Below are 5,866 nucleotides of genomic sequence, written 5' to 3'. Positions count from 1 at the left end.
TCTCCTGTTCCTTTACCTGCTGAGTATTCCTCTGTCTCTTCATCTTGGTTATATTGCTGAGTTTGGGGTGGCCTTTTTATATTCTGATAATTTGTGGAGTTCTCTTTATTATGGAGCTTCCTCACTTTGGGTGGAGTTCTATCAGTGGCTTGTCAAGGTTTCCTGGTTAGGGAGGCTTGTGTTGGAGTTTTGGTGGGTGGAGCTGGGTTTCTTCTCTATGGAGTGCAGTGGAGTGACCCGTAATGGGTTATGAGACATCAAAGGTTTGGGATAATTTTGAGCTGCCTGTATATTGAGGCTCAGGGAGTGTTCCTGTGTTGCTGGAGAATTTGCGTGGTATGTCTTGTTTTGGAACTTGTTGGCCCTTGGGTGGAGCTTGGTTTGGTGTAGGTATGAAGGCATTTGATGAGCTCCTATTGCTTAATGTTCCTGAATTCAAGAGTTCTCTAATGTTTTCAGGCTTTGGGTTTAAGCTTCCTGCTTCTGGTTTTCAGTTTTATTTTCACAGTAGCCTCTAGACTTCTCCATCTATACAGCACCGATGATAAAACATCTAGGTTAAAGATGAAAAGTTTCTCCACATTGAGGGACACTCAGAGAGGTTCACTGAGTTACAAGGAGAAGAGAAGATGGAGGTAGTTAGAGGTAACTGGAATGAGATGCGGTGAGATCAAGAGAGGAGAGAGCAAGCTAGCCAGTAGTCACTTCCTTACGTGCACTCTAGAGTCTGGACCGCTCAGAGGTATTTACAGAGTTATACGGGGAAGAGGAGAGGGAGGAAGTAGACAGAGGTGACCAGGAGGATAAGAGAGAGGAATGAGTAGGGGAAAGACAAATCCTGCCAGTAACCAGTTCCTTAGGTGTTCTCCACCGTCTGGAACACACAGAGATTCACAGAGTTGGATAGAGAAGAGATGGGGGAGAAAATAGACAGAGGCCACCTGGTGGAGAAAAAGGAGAGTCCAGAGGAGGAGAGAGTGGTCAAGCCAGTAATCTCGCTCTCAGGTAAACTGGGGTAGTGAAGTTTGGGTTTTAAATGTACAAAATTGACAACAAAAACCCTAAGAGCAAAGATTAAAAATCTAGAGTAGAGGTTGGATTTTCAAAAATATAATATTAAAGAAAAACAGAAGGAAAAAGGAAGAAAGAAAAAAAGAATTATTAAAAACAAACAAACAAAACAAAACACCAACAACCATCCAAAGAGTATATATGGTGTTTGCCTTAAAAAAAAAAAAAAAAGTCTTTTTTTAAAAATAGTAATACTAGGTTATAGAAATAAAAATTAGAGGAGAAATAGAAGACTTAACAATTAAAAAAAGCTCAGAAAAAAAAGAAAAAGAAAGCAAAAAAAAAGAATGATTTTAAAAATATTAAAAAATTAAAATATATCTGGCTCTTCTCTGATGTTATGGGCCGTATGGGCTCACTTCCAAGGTGGTTCCCTCTGTTTAACTTCTTCTGTTTGCTGGTTTTTAGGCTCACTAGTTCAGTCGCTGTGGGGAGGGGGGATGCTGCAAACAAATAGCACTGTCGTGTGCACACAGTATCTCTGCCCCGCTTGACCTGTCCTTTCTCGCGGCGCACAAACCGCTCCGGCTCTACGATGTTCAGCCGGGAACCGTCTGGGGCCGGCCCTAGGCTGCGTGCACTTCCCCGGTCCAAGCCGCTCAGGTTCGGAGCTCAGGCAGCCCTCAGAGGCACAAATGCAGCTGGGACTGCGCTTTGTGCCCTTCCCAGGTCCGAGTAGCTCAGGAGTTTGGCGGCGCAATCGCCACGGCTTGTCACCTTTTCCGCCGCTGCCGCTCAGCTCTCTGGTGGACCGCTGGCGCACCTCGTGAGGCAGACTGTGACTGTCCAGCACCCCCAGAAGTCTTAGCAAAGGAGCCTGCTTCCAGTTAGGTAAGTAAAGTCTCTCCGGGTCTGCAATTGCCCCTTTCCAGTCCTTACGGCTCTGGCTGCCTGTCCCCGGTGGGGATGGTCTGCAGCCGGCTTTATCCGTTCCGTCCTTTGGTCTGTGCTCGGTCCTGGCGGTATCTTATGTTCGAGCTTTTCGTGGTAGCTATCCCACAGTCTGGTTTGCTAGCCCAAGTTAGATCATTCTGGTTGCGTGGGGCGTTCCTGCCCGATTCTTGCAAAGCACTGCAGCCACACCTCCCACGCGTCCCTGCCCTGCCCCCACTTCCCAATGGCGGATGCAGGCGTCTGTGCTGCTTTTCCGCTGGGGAGTTACTGGTGGGCTTGTAATCTCTTAGTTTTAATTATTTATCTATTTTTCCTTCCTGTTATGTTGCCTCTGTGTTTCCAAGGCTCGCCACAGACTCGGCAGGGAGAGTGTTTCCTGGTGTTGGAAACCTCTCTTCTTAAAATTCCCTTCCCGGGACGCCTTCCTTGGACGGAGCTCCCTCCCACCTCCTTTGTCTCCTTTTTCGTCTTTTATATTTTTCCTACCTGTTTTTGAAGACAATGGTCTGCTTTTCTGGTTGCCTGATGTCCTCTGCCAGCCTACAGAAGTTGTTTTGTGGAGTTTGCTCGGCGTTGAAATGTTCTTTTGAGGAGTTTGTGAGGGAGAAAGTGGTCTTCCCATCCTATTCCTCCGCCATCTTTCCTAACCCCCAGTTTTCTCTCTTTAGGTGCTTATTTAATTTATATGCAAAGTACATCATGAGAAACGCTGGGCTGGAAGAAGCACAGGCTGGAATCAAGATTGCCGGGAGAAATATCAATAACCTCGGATATGCAGATGACACCACCTTATGGCAGAAAGTGAAGAGGAACTCAAAGCCTCTTGATGAAAGTGAAAGTAGAGTGAAAAAGTTGGCTTAAAGCTCAACATTCAGAAAGCCAAGATCATGGCATCTGGTTCCATCACTTCATGGGAAATAGATGGGGAAACAGTGGAAACAATCGGGCTTTATTTTGGGGGGGCTCCAAAATCACTGCAGATGGTGACTACAGCCATGAGAGACGCTTACTCCTTGGAAGGAAAGTTATGACCAACCTAGACAGCATATTCAAAAGCAGAGACATCACTTTGCCAAAAAAGGTTCATCTAGTCAAGGCTGTGGTTTTTCCTGTAGTCATATATAGATGTGAGAGTTGGACTGTGAAGAAAGCTGAGTGCTGAAGAATTGATGCTTTTGAACTGGGGTGTTGAAGAAAACTCTTGAGAGTCCCTGGGACTGTAAGCAGATCCAACCAGTACATCCTAAAGGAGACCAGTCCTAGGTGCTCACTGGAAGGACTGCTGCTGAAGCTGAAATTCCAATACTTTGGTCACCTCATGCGAAGAGTTGACTCATTGGAAAAGACCCTGATGCTGGGAAGGATTGAGGGCAGAAGGAGAAGGGGATGACAGAGGATGAGATGGCTGGATAGCATCACCGACTCCATGGACATGAGTTTGAGTAAACTCCAGGTGTTGGTGAAGGGCAGGGAGGCCTGGTGTGCTGCAATCCATGGGGTCGTGAAGAGTCAGACAAGACTGAGCAACTGAACTGACTGACTGATGGTAGTTTAGAGTATCTTTTACTAACAGTATTTTGAATTAACATTATCAAAATGGAACATATCTAAGAGATCCAGTATGAATTTTGATATTATAATGGGGTTGTGGGCAGGAAAATAAACCATCAAATTCTGCTTTGTCATTTGTTCCTTTTCATTGAAGGACTCTTGAGGACACAGTAAACATACAAATATTCTCGAGTTAAATTTTAACAGTAAGTGCAGTAGCACAAAGACATTATGCAATAGTGATAAAAGACTGGAATGCATCGTGCAGACTGTACTTGTCAGATAATCCTGACCCCTTTCATTTCCCCCTTAATTTTAAAGTAGCCCTATCAGTGTGCTTTGTAGGGTGCTATTCAGAGAACGGATGGTCAGGGCTCCCTAAGAGACCTCCAGATCCCATCCAGACACAGTGACTTAGAGAAAGATAAACATCAGCCTCCCTGGTGACTTGGTCCTGACAAAGTCTGAATCAGGAAGATCGAAGAGAAGACGGGGTCCTGCCCTTAAGTAAGCTCTGTGCATGGTAAGGTCTGGCCCTTAATGGACTCTGCTTCTAACCTGTCACTTTGCTCCTTCTGATTGAGAAGGGAGAGGGACAGTAGGAAGGAATCAAACATAAGGAAAGTGGCACGGAAAAGATTCAGCAACTTCTTTCTCCATAAAATAGAGTGGTACCTTATTTTCTAATACATAAAATTCCCCTGAGGTCTTTTGGATATTTTGAACTACTTTTATAATTTGCTATCTGATATTGTGATCTTCTCCTAATGACCTATGCTGTTTCTTTGCTGATAGACTTACTTTACATTTCCAGAGCAGATAGAGGTTAAACACTATAAATTATAATCCAGTGTATGAGAATTGATTGGGAATTCCAAAATCTGTACCTTACTTTTGTACTGGGCATAGAAACTATAGATTGACACTGTCACTCCTTTGTGGTTCATTGTTAAAGTGTTCATGGTCAGCTGAATAAATTTTATTATCACAAAGTTGGAACTTTTTCAACAGTTTATTGATACTTACAAATTACAAAAAAAGGCTTCATTTGTAAATGTAAACATCATTTGTCTATGCCATCATGTGTGAATGGTCATGATTATATTCCATAGCTGAATGAATATAGTAATAAGTATGTAAAATGTAACTATTCCTACTGATGTCAGTGCATTAATAGTTATCGTTGCTTATGATCACGCATCCTTTCTTCCTTACATGCCATATGGAAGACATTTAATGTTATCTTTTAATCTCTTGAATTCTAATGCTATAACTTTAAACTAATTGAATAAGGTATTTTTGTTACCCTAATAGGTTCTATGGAGATATGATGGCAAAAAGCCAGACACCTTAGGACCCAATATTTGTCTGTATAACTGAATTCCCCAGAATGACCTTCTTGGTAAATATTGGCAGAACAAATCCTAAAAACATGATTAACAGCTGAGCAGAGTGATAGTACTTCAATAGGAAATAAACTTATCAAGTGTTTATTATTAAGACATTCAGAAAGAAAACTTTACTTCTGTGTTTTCACTCCCAACACTAGAGGGGAGAAGGAAAATATATCATAGTTGGCACTGTATTATACGTTGGTCATATCCCTTATGCCCCAAATTAAAATATCTTCATTTTGCCTGTAATTGCTTCTAACAGTGAGTGGCTTAATGGGTTATTGTTCTACCTCTGATTGCTTTCCTTACACCTATTGGTTCTCCTGTGTAGGAGTATTTTAAATACTACTGATAAATAATAGCTCCTTATTTATTACCAGTGACTCTCCATTTTCTACAGAAATAAAATCCACAATCATTTCCATGAAGAGGTAGCATATTTCTTAATAAAATGAAGATTCTCTTTTCTTTGGTTCCACAGTTACTACCATTACCCTTTCGGTGATTTTGACACCATTCTTATCAGATTAAATGACTTCCTTAATATTTAGAGAATATATTTCTGAATGCCCCCTTTTTATGCATATGTGGTTTCTTTTACCCAGAGTGCTCTTTAAGTTCTTCTGCCAATCTTGAATTCACTTGTGAAATCCAAGTGACAAAGCATTTCTTTCATGAAGTCTTCACTTATCTCTCCAGCAGACAGGAGTTTCTGGCCGTGAGTTCTGAAAGCAATTTAAATGCAGTTTCCTGTGTGTAACCATCTGTTATCTTAAAAACATTGCTTTTTACAGTGCCTTATAAGGCCCATTTCTTGTTTTATTCTGAATTATTATTAATAATTCTACTGAAAGTCACTCAATGCTAGATCATCCAAAAACCAAAGGCTTTATAACTCATGGTGGAATCAACGGCACTTACAAGGCCATCTGCCATGAAATCCCTATGGTGGGCTT

Source organism: Ovis aries, chromosome 6 (genome assembly GCF_016772045.2).
Source record: "Ovis aries strain OAR_USU_Benz2616 breed Rambouillet chromosome 6, ARS-UI_Ramb_v3.0, whole genome shotgun sequence".
NCBI lineage: Eukaryota > Metazoa > Chordata > Mammalia > Artiodactyla > Bovidae > Ovis > Ovis aries.
Note: the sequence above shows the minus strand (reverse complement) of the source record.